We start from the raw sequence: 16,622 nt of genomic DNA, 5'->3' as shown, positions 1-16,622 counted from the left end.
ACAACAGCCCAGATGGTAACAGTCAAACAGGAGGCCGGGAAAGGAAAGTAAAATAATGTCACTGCTGTAAATCCCGAATCCTCTAGGGGGAGCATAAAATGTCTTTAGGGAAGAGATCAATTCTGGTAAAATTGCTAAAATCAAGTTTAAAGTCCCGGAACCTTCAATAGCAGGTTTTAAGCAGAGTTAGTATTAACAGCCACATTGTTTCAAACAGTGCAAACTGGTATTTCAAATGATGCTTCAAAGTAGCAAGTCCAAACTCCCTCAGATTGTTGCAATTTTTAATTCAAAGTAACCAAATCTGCAGACTGACAGCTCAGTTACTCAGGCAGCTTCAGAACCTGGGTTTCTTACTCAAATTATATTTCCGATAGAAGAAAGGTATCACGATGCAAGTAAAGAACATAAAATCAAGTGCTTAAAGTCCTTATTTTGCTTACAAAAAAGTTCAGCGGTTGCTCAGATCGATTAAGTTAAAAATTCTTTCTTTGCCGATATATCTAAATTTGTCTGGCAGGGCAAAAAGCCCAGAATTAAGTTTAAGATACTAACTGATGTGAAAGAAAGAGGGGGCTTTGCCCTGCCAGACTTAAAGCTGTATTATGAAGCCGCAGCTTTCTGCTGGCTAAAAGACTGGCTACTTCTCGAAGACACTGATGTACTGGACTTGGAAGGTTTTAACAATGCTTTTGGTTGGCATGCATACTTATGGTATGATAAGGTTAAGATCAATAAGGTCTTCAAGAACCATATTGTCAGGAAAGCAGTATTTAATGTCTGGACAAAATACAAAGACTTATTGGAAAACAAAACTCCGAGGTGGCTTTCACCTCTGGAAGCTAAGGCCCGAAAAAGACCCAATATGGAGGCCAAATGGCCAAAATATTGGGGAATACTAGAAAAAGATGGAGACAATTGGAAATTGCAGAGTTTGGAGAAAATGAAGGATAAAGTGCGAGACTGGTTACATTACGCTCAGATTAAAGAAGTCTTTAAGAATGATAAAAAGGTAGGGTTCCAGGTGGAGAAATCGAAGTTGGAAACAGAATTGTTAGAACCAAAGACTAAGGTATTATCAAGAATGTATAACTTGCTGTTAAAATGGAACACACAAGACGAAATGGTTCAATCGGTTATGATAAAGTGGGCTCAGGACATTGGGTATAATATTATGTTTGAGGACTGGGAAAGGTTGGGGACCACTGGGCTGAACTTCACTGCATGTAATGCTCTGAAGGAAAATGTAATGAAAATGATATATAGATGGTACATGACCCCAGTTAAACTTGCCAAAATATACCATTTGTCTGATAATAAATGTTGGAAATGTAAAGAACATGAAGGAACATTCTTTCACCTCTGGTGGACCTGCCCTAAAGTGAAGGCCTTCTGGGAAATGATATATAATGAGTTGAAAAAGGTATTTAAGTATACCTTCACTAAGAAACCAGAGGCCTTCCTTCTGGGTATTGTCAGCCAGAAGGTGCTAAAGAAGGATCTAACATTTTTTATGTATGCAACAACGGCAGCAAGGATACTCATCGCTAAGAGCTGGAAAACTCAAGATCTACCCACACTGGAAGAGTGGCAGATGCAGCTGATGGACTATATGCAACTGGCCGAGATGACTGGTAGAATCTGAGACCTGGGACAGGAGAGGGTTGAGGAAGACTGGAGGAAATTCAAGATTTATCTACAAAAATATTGTAATTTGGTTGAATGTTAAGAAGGATGCTAGATCACAAATAACTGCCTACCACCGAATTAGATCTGAATTTGACGATAAGTGAGATTAAGGAAAATATAAATTTCTTGGAGAATTGTTAGATTTTATTTAAATGAGCGGAGATAAGATCGCAAACAAGTGGGTAATTTGCTTGGAAAATTTTTTCGTAACAATGTAAGTGGGAGTGGGAGATGTGAGGGAGTCTAAAGAAGTGACGAAATTATGTTATGATATAAGTAATGTCGTTTATTTATGTATTTGTACTCAAAAAAACTTTAATAAATATGTATTAAAAAAAAAAAATTCTTTCTTTGCCTCCACTCCTCCAGCTCTTTGCTTTGAAGTTCAGTGACAGCGGAAGACGGACTTCCTGTTTTACGTCGCTCTGCTTTCAGCCAAATTCAATAATTTTTAGTCTCAAATTTTGTAAAGTCCTCTTTACTCACGGATTGTTACTTTTCCAAATCAGAAGTTTCAGGAAAAGAGATCAGCGCTCACCGGCAGCAGCAGCGCGGCTTCACTCCGTAGCTTGCGAAACGACCCACAGCGCCGCTGTGGTCCCGAGACCACAGGCTTTAAAGCCGCCTTTAAAGGCTAATAACTTTGCTCCTTCTGGAACGTGAAATATGGGAAGTGCAGAATTGTTACTGGAAAGAGCAGTGAGACCTATTCCCATCGGTCACTGCTTCAGTGTGTGACATGCGAAATGTGTTTTTTTTTATTTAAAAAAGTCCCTAGTATAATAGATGTATGTATGGCTATTTCTCAGGCTTTTATAAAAAAAACTCTCAAGAATTTAGGGGTTTTCTTCATCTTTAAAAATATATATATTTCCAGGAAAACTTAGAAGAATCCGGCCAGAATATTATCTGAACATTTGCTGTTGTTTCTCTGCTTCAGCACAGCTTGGGAAGGGAAGGAGTGGTGGGTTGAAGGAGATCTTAACCTCTGACTCTGCTTTCTCCATGGAATTCCCCCCTCCAGGCTTTTACAATACTGGCCTTCCGTAACAGTTCCAAAGCTTGCCTTTATCATGTATCTGAAATCTGGATTGGGTGGGTGGGGAGCTACTGGAAGATGGGTATTTGCAAGGAGAAAGTGGCAGATTTCTGAGCATGAGTTTCCTTTAAGAGTGTGTATCCCAAGAGATAGGATGCAGGTGGTGCTGTGGGTTAAACCACAGAGCCTAGGGCTTGCCGATCAGAAGGTTGGTGGTTCAAATCCCCGTGACGGGGTGAGCTCCCGTTGCTTGGGCCCTGCTCTTGCCAACCTAGCAGTTTGAAAACACAAAGTACAAGTAGATAAATAGGTACCACTCCAGCGGGAAGGTAAACGGTGTTTCCGTGTGCTGCTCTGGTTCACCAGAAGCGGCTTAGTCACGCTGGCCACATGACCTGGAAGCTGTACGCCAGCTCCCTCAGCCAATAAAGCGAGATGAGCACCACAACCCCAGAGTCAGCCATGACTGGACCTAATGGTAAAGGGTCCCTTTACCTTTACTATCCCAAGAGATAAACAACTATATGATTTTTAGAAGACACCTGAAGGCAGTCCTGTATTGGGAGGTTTTTAATGTTTGGTTTATTGTGTTTTAATATTTTGGTGGAAGCATATAAATAATAAAATTATCATCAGCATCAGCATCATTTTTCTGCAGGGCTTGATCTCGACAGTTTAATGTTCTGGGTGTTGAGTTTTGCACATTCATGGATGCTACACAGTGGAGACAATTACGCTTTGTATCCAGTGCTAGTCTAACTCAGAGTAGACCCATTTAAATTAATGCATCTAAGTTAGTCATGTTGGTTAATCTTAATGCATTTATTTCTTTAAAAAAGTAAAATGTATCTTAATGGGTCTACCCTGAGTAGGACTAGCCCTGATTTATTTATTTATTTATTTATTTATTTATTTATTTATTTATTTCATTTTTTCTTTCTTTTTTCAGTTATAAATTGCCATTATGATTTTGCCTAAGCTGGCACACAATTAAAGTGCATAAGGCCAGTTTGCCTTTTTCTCTTCACATATATGTGATGGTTTTTCTTACCAAGTGTAATTATTTTGTTTGTCTCCTTTGCATTTTATTTTAAATAAAAAAAGATTTTGAAGACGTGCTTCTAACTATTCCAGAAGAAGTAGCTTTTTATGACATGAAAGCATTAGGATGTCTCCAAGGTACTGCAAATAAAATAATTTATGGTAAATGAAATTACTGCTGCTGGGAAAAAGACTTGCCTAATGTCTGTGTGTAGTGGGTGAAACCAAAGCAAGCCGGCTGATGAGGATGTGCTTATGGGTCAAACACACAGAAATGTGTGTGAAGAATGCCAGGCCAAGGAATGGGGAATATTTGCTGAAACAAGAGTGTTCTGTGTTGAGACATCAGTCTCTTTATTGGAGGTTGGTAAAAGGTCTTGGAATGTGTCTTTTCAGTTCACCACTGGGCTGTTCCATTTTTTTAATGGCACATTGCTCAAAGTTGCTATGAATGCGTAAAGCGTGTAAGTCACCGAAATAATATTACAGGGGTAATGTGCATCACTCCTAGATGTACTACCTGTTCCTTATCAGTGAACCTTATTTATTTGTGAGATGCACTCTAAAGGAAGGAGGAAGAAACTTGGGTGATCTTTCAGCTAAATTATACTCAGAGCAGACACACTGAAATCAATGGATCTACTTGATGACTTGCATTGGCTACTACCCCTTAAATTTAATACGCTATAGGGACGGCAGATTCTAATAACTCACTGACAATGTTCCGAAGCATGCAATATAATCTTCTGACACATGCATTGTTGTCTTGCTGCAGCCTCCCTCAACTGCTGCTTTGGACTACAGCTCCCATCAGCCCTATCTGCATATAACTTAATTTAAGTCCCTACTAGCACCAAAGCATGGGACGAGGGTGGCGCTGTGGGTTAAACCACAGAGCCTAGGACTTGCAGATCAGAAGATCGGCGGTTCGAATCCCCACGACGGGGTGAGCTCCCGTTGCTCGGTCCCTGCTCCTGCCAACCTAGCAGTTCGAAAGCACATCAAAGTGCAAGTAGATAAATAGGTACCACTCCGGTGGGAAGGTAAACGGCATTTCTGTGCACTGCTCTGGTTCGCCAGAAGCAGCTTAGTCATGCTGGCCACATGACCCAGAAGCTGAACACCGGCTCCCTCGGCCAATAAAGCGAGATGAGCGCCACAACCCCAGTCAGTCATGACTGGACCTAATGGTCAGGGGTCCCTTTACCTTTACCTAGCACCAAAGCAACATGTGCAGAATAACCAAAAGGGAGATTAGAATGCAGAAAGATAATAGTCTGGTTCAGGCATGCATAAAGAAAGGGGCGACTGAGAATATGTGGGCAAGCCCCACCTCTAGATGCCAGCATGTATGCTGACCATGGGCACCTTCCCCTGAGGAACCAAATGCCCCCCACTGAACACCACAGTTCAGCAGTACATGGAGCACACTAGAAGGGAGGTTATGGAATGGAGTGCCCATCCAAATGCCAGAGGGTTGGTCTTTGAAAGCCCTGAAGTTCTCTATAAATTGGTGGAGCCTGCAAGTGGTAGCTGGGAGAAAGAGGCTTAAACGTTTTATTTATTTATTTATTTTACTTCATAAAATTTATATGCTGCTTGACCGCACCAAACAAGAAATTAAAATGATCAATAAACACTGTTATAAACAAGTTTATCCTGCAAACTCTAACCTCACTGTTCTTGCAAACGTGTTTTACTACTGAACTGTCATCTCTCCCCAATAAGCAACAGATAACAATGATTTTCATCATGACATTCTTGCTCACATAGAATCATAGAATCATATTTTCATCATGACATTCTTGCTCACTTTCCTGAGGCATCTGGCTTTTCATAGTGGAAAGTTGGTTGGTGAGTAAGACGCAACTTTCCTCTCTTCTGGGAAGCCATTTCTCAACATTCATATTCCAAGAGTTGTCCCTATCGGTGCAAAAGGCCATCTTGAGATTGGCCTTTAAAGAGGATGATTGGGAGTGCATCCAGTACCCAAATTTGCACACAGTGTATGGGGGAGCCTGTTATTCTGTGTAATATAAATATTTGTAGAATTATACTTAAGTAATTATCCATGCAAGAGGGAAGATGTTTATGCACGCTGAAGCAAAGTTTGCTAGCAGAGGCTGAGATTTCACCGCTCCCAAGGGGACTTCATAGGAATGGAGATTTTCTTCTAACCTCTGGCCCGCTCGCCCTGACATACGACTTTAATTTTCGAGGGAAATTGGCACTGCGGCATCTTGGTACTGGTAAGCAATCCATCATCCTCAGTAAATGTGGGTGTGACAGTTGAAAATGCTAGCCTTCTTAAAGCCATGGTACAAGACATCTCGGATCCAGCCCACAGGAACCACAAGCCTTGGAGAAAGTTTCACACAGGAACCTGCAGTGGGAAGATAGCTCCTGGGTCACTGCTCTCTCTAAATATCTTGAAACAGAGCTCTTTGGAACGATAGTCTAGACTAAAGGACAGCATTGGCAGAAGATCAAACATGTGGCTTTGCTTCATGTCCCTGTTTAATGAAGTGAGTTCACAAAGGGCTTTCTCTCGCCCCCCTATTCTCCATCTCGCAATCTCATGACATTCTGTTTACCAGCTGCTATTTTCTTGTACCCATTCTCGATCAATAATTGCCTGTTTGATCTTTCACACTATCTGAGCAATGGCTTAAAAAAAATATATGTTAGCGTGAGTTCTGAAGATGCTAATTGCCATGTCCCAGTTGCTTCTCCTAAGTCTTTAAAAGTGAAATGTGGGCTGTAGATTAAACTGGCTTAATGGTATATGAATGTGAATGTGCACAGACACACACTGCAAAATGCTAGGACTCTGCTTTCCCCACATTCAATATTCAGATGTCATTCACCTTTCCAGGTGTTGGACCATCATCTGGACGTAGCAATGGCCTGGATGAAGAGACTGAGACTGGATATTGAGAAGATGGAGGTGCTGAGGGTAAATGGAGCCGTGTCCAGGAACTGAGGGGGGCGGTACTCCCCCTAAAGGAACAAATAGAAAACTTGGGGGTATTCATGGATCCAGTGTTGTTACTTGAGGCCCCTTCACAGCTGATTAGCCAGCTGTGATGCTTCCTGTTCACAGTAATCAGTACTCTAGTACCGTATTGGCCTGAATATAAGCCTCACTTTCCCCCCAAATTCCTACTGTGAAAAGTTAAAAGTGTGGCTTATATCTGCCACCTTACAGCCAGGAGCGCAGGGCAAACAGCGTCAGGAGAGTGGCAAAGTGGCCCCTGCCCCATGCACAGTCCCCCAGAGCTGTGAGGAATGGAGTGGCTTATATTCAGGTATTTTTTTCTTTTTTTCTCCCCCCCTCCAATTTTAAGGGTGCTCCTTATATCCGGTGCAGCTTATATTCGGGCCAATACAGTAACTGCCCTGTTAGACTACTACATTACCGTACTGCAGCTTGTGCAGAATGTAGCCACCAGACTGTTGTCTGATGCCTCACTGTAGAAACATGCAACGTAAATTCTTCAGAAGCAGCACTGGCTGTGTATTTGCTACTAGGCATAACCCAAGGTACATTAGTGTAAGCCCTGAACAACTATCTATCAATTATTTATAAAGTAGTTATAAATGTAGACAGTGAATCTGAGTAACCTCTGACTAGAAATTATATGTATACAGTATGTCTTAACAATTTTGTCAATCACATCGCACTACACTTTCCATAAAATAATCACGCTTCGTCTCCAAATAAGTGAGATTTGTTACCATGACACTCCTTCTGGCAACCTATTCAAGGCTTCCATTCCCCTAAAAGGTAAAGGAATTCTAAATTTCCAGTCTAAATTTACTCATTTCCTGTTTATGTGCATTTGCCCTCATGCCAACAATTGTCCTTTAATATAAGAAGGTTTTTTTTCTCACTCCACTCGATGTTCCTACCATAGCTCTATTTACAGAGACTGTGAGTGTCCACCTTTGGCTTACATTTTGCCAGACTAAACAATATTAAGTCTCCTCTTTTTATTCCGTCTGGACACTTTAAATGGTTCTCTGTGAGCCAGTTCCAGTTTGCCATCACCTTCCTGAAAATGGTTGACCACAGTTGTACACCCTGTCCCAATGTGGTCTTCCTGGTGTCATTTACAAAACTTCCAGTGTTTGCACTCCCTCTGCTTGGGCTGTTGTTCTTAAATCTTCACATATCATATGTCAAAATGTGCCATATTTGGTCTATATGAGGGGTAGCTAACCTCATGCCCTTCTGATATTGAAATATCATCAGCTCCAACCAGCATAGCCAATGGTCAGGAATGAGGGAGATGTAGTTTAGTTCCATGTTGGCTATTCCTGGTCTATATATTCTAGAACTGAGGTAAATAAATGGCTGAAATTAGAATTCCAGCATATGGTGGGGTGTGGGCAAAAAGTCAGGACTCAAAACAGGAGGCCATTTTGGGATGAATTCACCACATGCTATTTGTGTGTGTGTGTGTTACCATTTAAAAACGGCAATGGCAATGGCTTTGTCTTTGCTGCTGCTGCAAGCAGCATTCCCTTCTCAGAGACCCAATCACCATTTTCTTTCCTCACAAACCCTAGTAGACACAGCACAATTCCAGGCTATTGGGATTATCCCCACTGGTGGCTACCATTGAAGACTAACACGTTGGTATTGTGTTAAAGAGCTTTGATAAGCAAGCATGTACTTCATTAGAAAGTGAGGAGGAATTAAAGAACCTTTTAATGAGGATGAAAGAGGAGAGCGCAAAATATGTTTTGAAGCTCAACTTCAAAAAAATGAAGATCATGGCCACTGGGTCCATCACCTCCTGGCAAATGGAAGGGGAAGAAATGGAGGCAGTGAGTGACTTTACTTTCTTGGTCTCCATGATCACTGCACATGGTGGCAGCAGTCATGAAATTAATAGATGCCTGCTTCTTGGGAGAAAAGCAATGACAAATCTAGACAGCATCCTAAAAAGCAGAGACATCACCTTGCCAACAAAGGTCCATATAGTTAAAGCTATGGTTTTCCCAGTAGTGATGTATGGAAGTGAGAGCTGGACCATAAAGAAGGCTGATCGCCAAAGAATAGATGCTTTTGAATTCTGGTGCTGGAGGAGACTCTTGAGAGTCCCATGGACTGCAAGAAGATCAAACCTATCCATTCTGAAGGAAATCAGCCCTGAGTGCTGACTGGAAGGACAGATCCTGAAGCTGAGGCTCCAATACTTTGGCCACCTCATGTGAAGAGAAGACTCCCTGGAAAAGACCCTGATGTTGGGAAAGATGGAGGGCACAAGGAGAAGGGGACGACCGAGGACGAAATGGTTGGACAGTGTTCTCGAAGCTACCAGCATGAGTTTGACCAAACTGCGGGAGGTAGTGGAAGACAGGAGTGCCTGGCGTGCTCTGGTCCATGGGGTCGCGAAGAGTCAGACACGACTAAAAGACTAAACAACAACTTCATTAGATGTATGAATCTCATGTGCAAGCCTTTAAGCAGCCCACATTTGTTATGAAGATTTTCTGCAACCTTCTCTACGTACAACAAATTCATTTTCAAGTTCCAATCATTTTGCAGCTTCTGTGGGAGTTACATTCTGGGGATTGTGCATAAACCTGACATCACATGTAGTCAGAACAAATCTGGATTCACCCTGCATGAGCATCCCTACATTTCCGAAGCCAGCACACCAAGACCTTGCCCCCAATCATAGAAGCCAACTCCTAGGGGCTGAGGTCTTTTTACCCCCCCCCTTTTTAGGTCTCCCCCCAGTGGATTGGCATTGTCATTCAAATGGTGTGTGCACGCCATGTCTTGTGACTGATTATGCAGAGCATAATCTACAGTGGTGCCCCGCAAGACGAATGCCTCGCAAGACGGAAAACCCGCTAGACGAAAGGGTTTTCCGTTTTGGAGGTGCTTCGCAAAACGAATTTCCTATGGGCTTGCTTCGCAAGACGAAAATGTCTTGCGAGTTCCTGCGGGGTTTTTTCCCTTCCCCCCCTTTTTCTAAGCCGCTAAGCCACTTATCCAATAAGCCGATAAGCCGCTAAAAGCCGCTAAACCACTAATAGTGCTAATCCACTAAGCCGTCAATGGGCTTGCTTCGCAAGACGAAAAAACCGCTAGACGAAGAGACTCGCGGAACGGATTCTTTTCGTCTTGCGAGGCACCACTGTATTTTATTCAAATTGCCCCCCCCCCGCCCCCAATGCAAGGCTGACAGCTTTTAAGCTCTCCACCTTGCTTACCAGGCTTTGGGAGGATCTTGAGAAATCTTGGAGAGCTCCACAAGGTCTTGCAAGAGCTTCCAAGAGCCCTAGAGACTCTCAAAACCCAATAAGCAATATGGAGAGCTTGAAAGCTCTCACCACAAAGAGCTTTGAAGCTCTCCGCCTTGTGTGTGTTTAATGTGTGTGGTTGTAGCTGCACGTAATGTTGCGATCGTCAAGTTAATTGCATGCGAGTTGCAAGTCGACTGTCTTTACAGGACAAAAGAAAAGAAAAAAAATTCCTTCCAGTAGCACCTTAAAGAACAACTAAGTTAGTTCTAGGTATGAGCTATCTGAAGAAGTGTGCATGCACACGAAAGCTCATACCTAGAACTAACTTAGTTGGTCTTTAAGGTGCTACTGGAAGGAATTTTTTTTCTTTTATTTTGTTTTGACTATGGCAGACCAACACGGCTACCTACCTGTAACTGTCTTTACAAGGTGAGCATCCCCTGCTTGATTTGGAATGAGCCTCACTCAACTTCTCAAACTGATAGGATCTCAGTTGACTCCTTTAAGCTCAGCCTCATTCCTAGCTAAGCCTTTCCACACCCTCCCACAACACTGCCTTTTACCTATCTGCTGCCAGCAACACCTCCCAGCAGGGCATGTGTAGGATTTGCAAGATTACAAATGATTCACAGAGACCGGATTAGAAGGAACAACCTTTGCTTGGCACTGTGCAGCTACCAACTGTATACAAAACTGAAACTAGTCAGATCTCCTTCGTTTCCTTGCCTTGCTAGTCTGACCCAGAACTGATTCCCTCCATACAACCATTTCTAAATCACTTTAGTTTCTGCTCACATTACAGGGCATCTCTTGGGCTCCAAGAGATGATATATATCTCCATGGAAGATATAGTTTCATGGCTCCTAATATCTATATGTGCAAGGGCTGCCAAAACCAATATCAAATGATTTCTAGTGTGTCTGCTAGGGATATCAAGAATAGTGGAAGCTACCTTTTCCAAGGTTCCTGGAGCTCAGGATGGTTGAAATAGTTTCTAGTGCCTAAGAGAAGCTTCAACAGGAATCCTCTTCCTCATCATCTCCACTACTATTTGGGTACAGAACAGTAGATGTGGGGAAAGCTCGCAGTGAGGTGGGCCCATTGCTACCTGGGACCTAAACGATCCCCCAAAGCCTTTGTTGTTGTTTAGTCGTTTAGTCGTATCCGACTCTTCGTGACCCCATGGACCAGAGAACGCCAGGCACTCCTGTCCTCCACTGCCCCCCGCAGCTTGGTCAGACTCATGCTGGTAACCTCGAAAACACTATCCAACCATCTCGTCCTCTGTCGCCCCCTTCTCCTTGTGCCCTCCATCTTTCCCAACATCAGGGTCTTCTCCAGGGAGTCTTCTCTTCTCATGAGGTGGCCAAAGTACTGGAGCCTCAGCTTCACAATCTGTCCTTCCAGTGAGCACTCAGGGCTGATTTCCTTCAGAATGGAGAGGTTTGATCTTCTTGCAGTCCATGGGACTCTCAAGAGTCTCCTCCAGCACCATAATTCAAAAGCATCAACTATCGCACAATTGCACTAATTTCTCACGCTAGCAAGGTTATGCTTAAAATTCTACAAGGAAGGCTCAAGCAGTATGTGGACCGAGAACTCCCAGAAGTGCAAGCTGGATTTAGAAGAGGCAGAGGAACCAGAGACCAAATTGCAAACATGCGCTGGATTATGGAGAAAGCTAGAGAGTTCCAGAAAGACATTTACTTCTGCTTCATTGACTATGCAAAAGCCTTTGACTGTGTCGACCATGGCAAACTATGGCAAGTTCTTAAAGAAATGGGAGTGCCTGATCACCTCATCTGTCTCCTGAGAAATCTCTATGTGGGACAAGAAGCTACAGTTAGAACTGGATATGGAACAACTGACTGGTTCAAAATTGGGAAAGGAGTACGACAAGGCTGCATTTTGTCTCCCTGCTTATTTAACTTATATGCAGAATTCATCATGCGAAAGGCTGGGCTGGATGAATCCCTAGCCGGAATTAAGATTGCCGGAAGAAATATCAACAACCTCAGATATGCAGATGACACAACCTTGATGGCAGAAAGTGAGGAGGAATTAAAGAACCTTTTATTGAGGGTGAAAGAGGAGAGTGCAAAATATGGTCTGAAGCTCAACATCAAAAAAACGAAGATCATGGCTACTGGTCCCATCACCTCCTGGCAAATAGAAGGGGAAGAAATGGAGGCAGTGAGAGATTTTACTTTCTTGGGCTCCATGATCACTGCAGATGGTGACAGCAGCCACGAAATTAAAAGACGCCTGCTTCTTGGGAGAAGGGCAATGACAGGCCTAGACAGCATCTTGAGAAGTAGAGACATCACCTTGCCAACAAAGGTCCGTATAGTTAAAGCTATGGTTTTCCCAAAGCCTTAAGGATCCCCAAAAGCCATAAGGAAAGCCATAAGGAGCAAACCCTTGAATTTGCCTTTCCAAAATCCCCCCCTCCCCTGCCTGATATATAATAGATGATTCATCATCTCCAACTGAAGTCAGGCATATTGCTGAAGTAAATTTATTATTCATCAATTACCAAAAAGAAAGAAGCAACTATTTACATGCCTTCTTTTGATATATCATGTGCAATTTAGTCTTCCACTGCCAACAGCCTGTGTATGATAAATGGGTCCTCTTCCTTAGTATTAACAAGTCTCAATTATGTTTACACGATATAATTTGTCATGAGGCCATAAATGGTAATGCTGGACTTAAGACTGATATTATTTGAGAAGCACGCCAGGCAGTTTCCCCACCACCACGTAATTCCACTTCAGTACAGCTCCTTCTGACCAGTCCACTCACACTTTCTCCACACACGTAACTATATCCTGACTTTGAACTCAAAATGTCCCTTGCAACACCTCAGCTGCATACAGAAGGCGTTTCCCCTCTCTGCCATTTTCTTTTTCTTTTATCACATTGTGGAGAATTCAGGACAGAGGCCTAAGAAAGGGAACAAACACGTGGCTAGGCCCGCAGCCCTCCATTTGTTGCTGGGTTGGCCAACGGTCAGGGATGTTGGGAGTTGTCCAGTGGTACCTGCAGGGCCACAGGTTGGCCAATAGAGTGGACTTACATTGCTGCAGGCCAGTGAAGTCATTCCATATCTAGGTGACAGGTCTCACATTGCTTTGGCGGTGTATTTTTATTATATTTTAGTATTTTTATTTCATTAGACTTATTTACCACCCTTCATCATAAGATCTCAGGGCGGCTCACAGAATAGTGTAATGCGAATAATGGATTAAATTGCACAGTGCTTGGTCTCATGCCTTGAGGAGCACAACCATCACATCTGGATGTTCTGAGAGAAAGGTGCCAGGTACACTGTGTTGCCATAGCAACACCAGCGAGATCGAGTGTATGACTTGCTGAGTCATTCACCCTTCCATGTAGAGATGGGCACAATGTTCTCTAGGACATCTCTTTCATTAAGTCCTGCTGCAAATCCTGATGCTATCTGACTCTGAATTTGTCAGAGTCAGGGGAAGAGGCTGTAGGTTTCATTCAGCGGCATTAGCTAGCATGGTGATAGTCTTAGTGGATCTGTGCATATGTATAGCAGATAGCGTTTAGCTTTCTCTCTTGTCTGGAGACAATTAAAACTTTGTTACTTGGAACCGTGTGGGAGAAGAGTTTTACCCTTAACCAGGGACTCTGGGAGAAGCTGTCTTCTGGGAGCAGGAAACCTCTGAAAACTCTGCTGGGGCTCTGCTTACTCTGGTGATACATCACACCGGCTTCCACAAGTCACCAACATCCCCGTCCAAATATCTGAATTTAGGCCCCATCTACATTGCCCCTTTTAGTTTTGCAACAGCCCTCTGCCATAGACTAGGTTAAGTTAATAACAGATACACAAAGAAGCTCTTGTCAATAAATTGTGAGGAGTGTGGTGGATGGGGCCTATGAGGTTGTGCCGGTCCAAAGTGCATGATTACAGTGGGTTAAGAACTTAATTTGTTCCAGAGGTCCGTTCTTAACCTGAAACTGTTCTTAACCTGAGGTACCACTTTAGCTAATGGGGCCTCCCGCTGCCGCCACACTGCCGCCACATAATTTCTGTTCTCATCCTGAAGCACAGTTCTTAACCCAAGGTACTATTTCTGTAATCTGAAGTGTATATAACCCGAGGTACCACTGTATACTGCTCCAGCCTCCTCCTCTTTCATTACACTAGAACTCATATGGAAATCCAACAAAGTTGAACATTGGAAGATTCAAGATAGACAAAAGAAAGTACTTTTAATGCTGTGCATTAACTGTGAAGCTTGCTCTCACAGTTGGCCAGCAACTTGGATGGTTTTAAAAGAGGATGAGACAAATTGATGGAGGGCAAGGCTATAAATGGCTACTAGCCATGAATGGCTATGTTCTGTATCTACTGTTGGAGACAGGATGCTATTGCCCTTATGTCCCGCTAACAGGCTTCCCACAGGCATCTGGTTGGCCAGTGTGAGAACAGGATTTTGGACCAGACGGGCTACTGGCCTCATCTAGCAGAATTCTCTTAAGTTCTTACCAACGGGTTGTCTGGGAAAACACTGAATAGCTGGCCTGCTCCCACGTTAAACCTCTCTTGGCAACTCAGTAACTTACCCAAGCACTTTTGCTGGTTAGGCTGTATTTAGTTGAGGTTCTCCATGACAGGAAATGACAGTGCCCTTGTTTTTAAGATTATACTGTTTTGTACTTAAGATTATACCCTGCCATTTCGAGTTATAATTTAATTTGCATTAGGGTTCATGCCCTCCTTTTTAGGTTATGTTTAACCGTAAACTTCTAAGACAAGGTTGGCGCAGCATCTCTGAGTGATCAGCAAGGATTCTGACTCTTGTCTTTTCTTTTAAAAAACAAAACAATCAGAAGGCTCCCTTTTTTCTAAATTAGGCTACTGAGATTAACACAGCTGCTGGTGGTAGTGAGAATTAGGGAGTGTGTTTTTGTGTGAGTGAAAACAAATCCCTGGGCTCACCATACACTCAAAGTCACCCTGTTAGTTAATTCGCCACAATCAATTTCAACATCTTGCAATTTTCACAATGAAAATAGAGAAGCTTTCTGTACAAAGAAAAGGAGACAAAAATTAAAACGAACATAGAAATGCTCCATAAGGTTGAATATTGTCCTGCTAATTGTCATTCCAGAGCATTATAAAAGTGAACATTTTTTCCACAAACTTATTCAAGTTTCCGACACTGGCCCTTTTTTAATATGTTAATTGGATCATTATTACTGTGGTCCAAAGCCTGCCAAATCTGGAGTGCTGTTCTTTTTCCAGCTTCTGGCAATGAAGATCATTGCAGCTGTTAGCAAATGTGCTATTGTTTCTAGATCTACACCTTAATATTCTTTGTTTCAGGTAGCATTAAACTTATTGTACCTTTGGTTCTGAAGGCCCCTCTCCTGATCTATGGACATATCTGTGAGGCATAATGCAGTGTTAGCTTTCACACAGTACCTTCAGTGCTGGCTCCAGGGCAAAGGGTCTCCATTGGGCTTACAAGCCCCCTCCTCAGGGACTTCCTGGGTGGTCCAGCATTTATGACAGTGGACAGACTGGGAGGAACGCAAGCAGGACTTGCAAAGGTAGATTTGCGGCTGGTATCTTCTGTCCCCCACAATGCAGTGCTGTGTATACAACTGTATCAAATACCCACAAGATTAAAGGGTAGGCAACATACTGATTTTCTAAGTCAGGATGAAAGGAGAACAAAAAGGAAGGAACCGTGGCAAGTTCTATTTATTAAAAAAGGCAAGCAGATCAGCAGAAACCATCTTCTGAAGACTATGACAGCTAGAAGGGTATAGTCTGAAGACACTGGGTGTCAACCCCTTGCTGAAGCTAAGTAGGTCTGGGTCTGGTTAGGGATAAAATTGCAAACAACAGCCATACCACAGAGGTGTATCAGACAACATTTCAGAGTTGTCTGCATTCCACCTGGATATTGGTAATGGTTCAGGCTACGACCATGTCATTCTATGACCGGAATTTCAGCCTTTGGTTCCCTGCACAGGCTATCCATATAAAAATAATAAGCTGACCTCATAATATCATACATCTGAGGAAATAGGCTTTAGTCTATGAAAGGTATATGCCACTATACATTTAAAGCAGCTTCAAAGCAGTTTAAACAGCCATGGTGTCTCCCTGGGAAGTAGTTTCTTAAGGGTGATGAGACCTGCTAGGAAGACCCTATTTCCCTTAATAGAGCTACAATTCTCAGAACAGTTTAAATGTCAGTAAGGATTAATCAACTTTCTTTTTGCTTGAGCAGAGCAAAGCTAATAGCTAGAGAACCAGTTTTCCACTCGTGTACAGCTTGAATGTTGACTCCATATAGTCCCAAACATCATTTTAGACTCTTTGTAATAATCAAATATTATTATTATTATTGCCCCTCATACTTTTCTTGGCAGCCATCTTCTTTCTATTTTTAAACACATCCCCCTTTAAAACATTTTGATATCTGTTGAGTTCAATCAGGGCACACAGTATGGTTCAATACCTTTTGACCTTGTTGTTTTCTCAGCTTTACCTTTTTCCTTATGGCTTTGAAGCTGAGAGTTCCTCTAGGGTCCTCTC

At 42.7% G+C, this 16,622-nt stretch overlaps 1 long non-coding RNA gene across 1 annotated transcript in view; it reads right to left on the bottom strand.

Moving 5' to 3' along the window:
• Nucleotides 1-16,622, bottom strand: part of LOC307226412 — a 31,668-nt gene that overhangs the window by 12,184 nt on the left and 2,862 nt on the right. Inside the window, exon 2 of the long non-coding RNA XR_013843387.1 lies at nucleotides 15,498-15,727. This is a non-coding gene — a long non-coding RNA (uncharacterized lncRNA). The remainder of the gene's footprint in view (nucleotides 1-15,497; nucleotides 15,728-16,622) is intronic.

Source organism: Podarcis cretensis, assembly GCF_951804945.1.
Source record: "Podarcis cretensis genome assembly, chromosome: 11".
Taxonomy (NCBI): domain Eukaryota; kingdom Metazoa; phylum Chordata; class Lepidosauria; order Squamata; family Lacertidae; genus Podarcis; species Podarcis cretensis.
The sequence above is the reverse complement of the archived record's forward strand: the minus strand, read 5'-3'. Positions and strand labels throughout refer to the sequence as shown.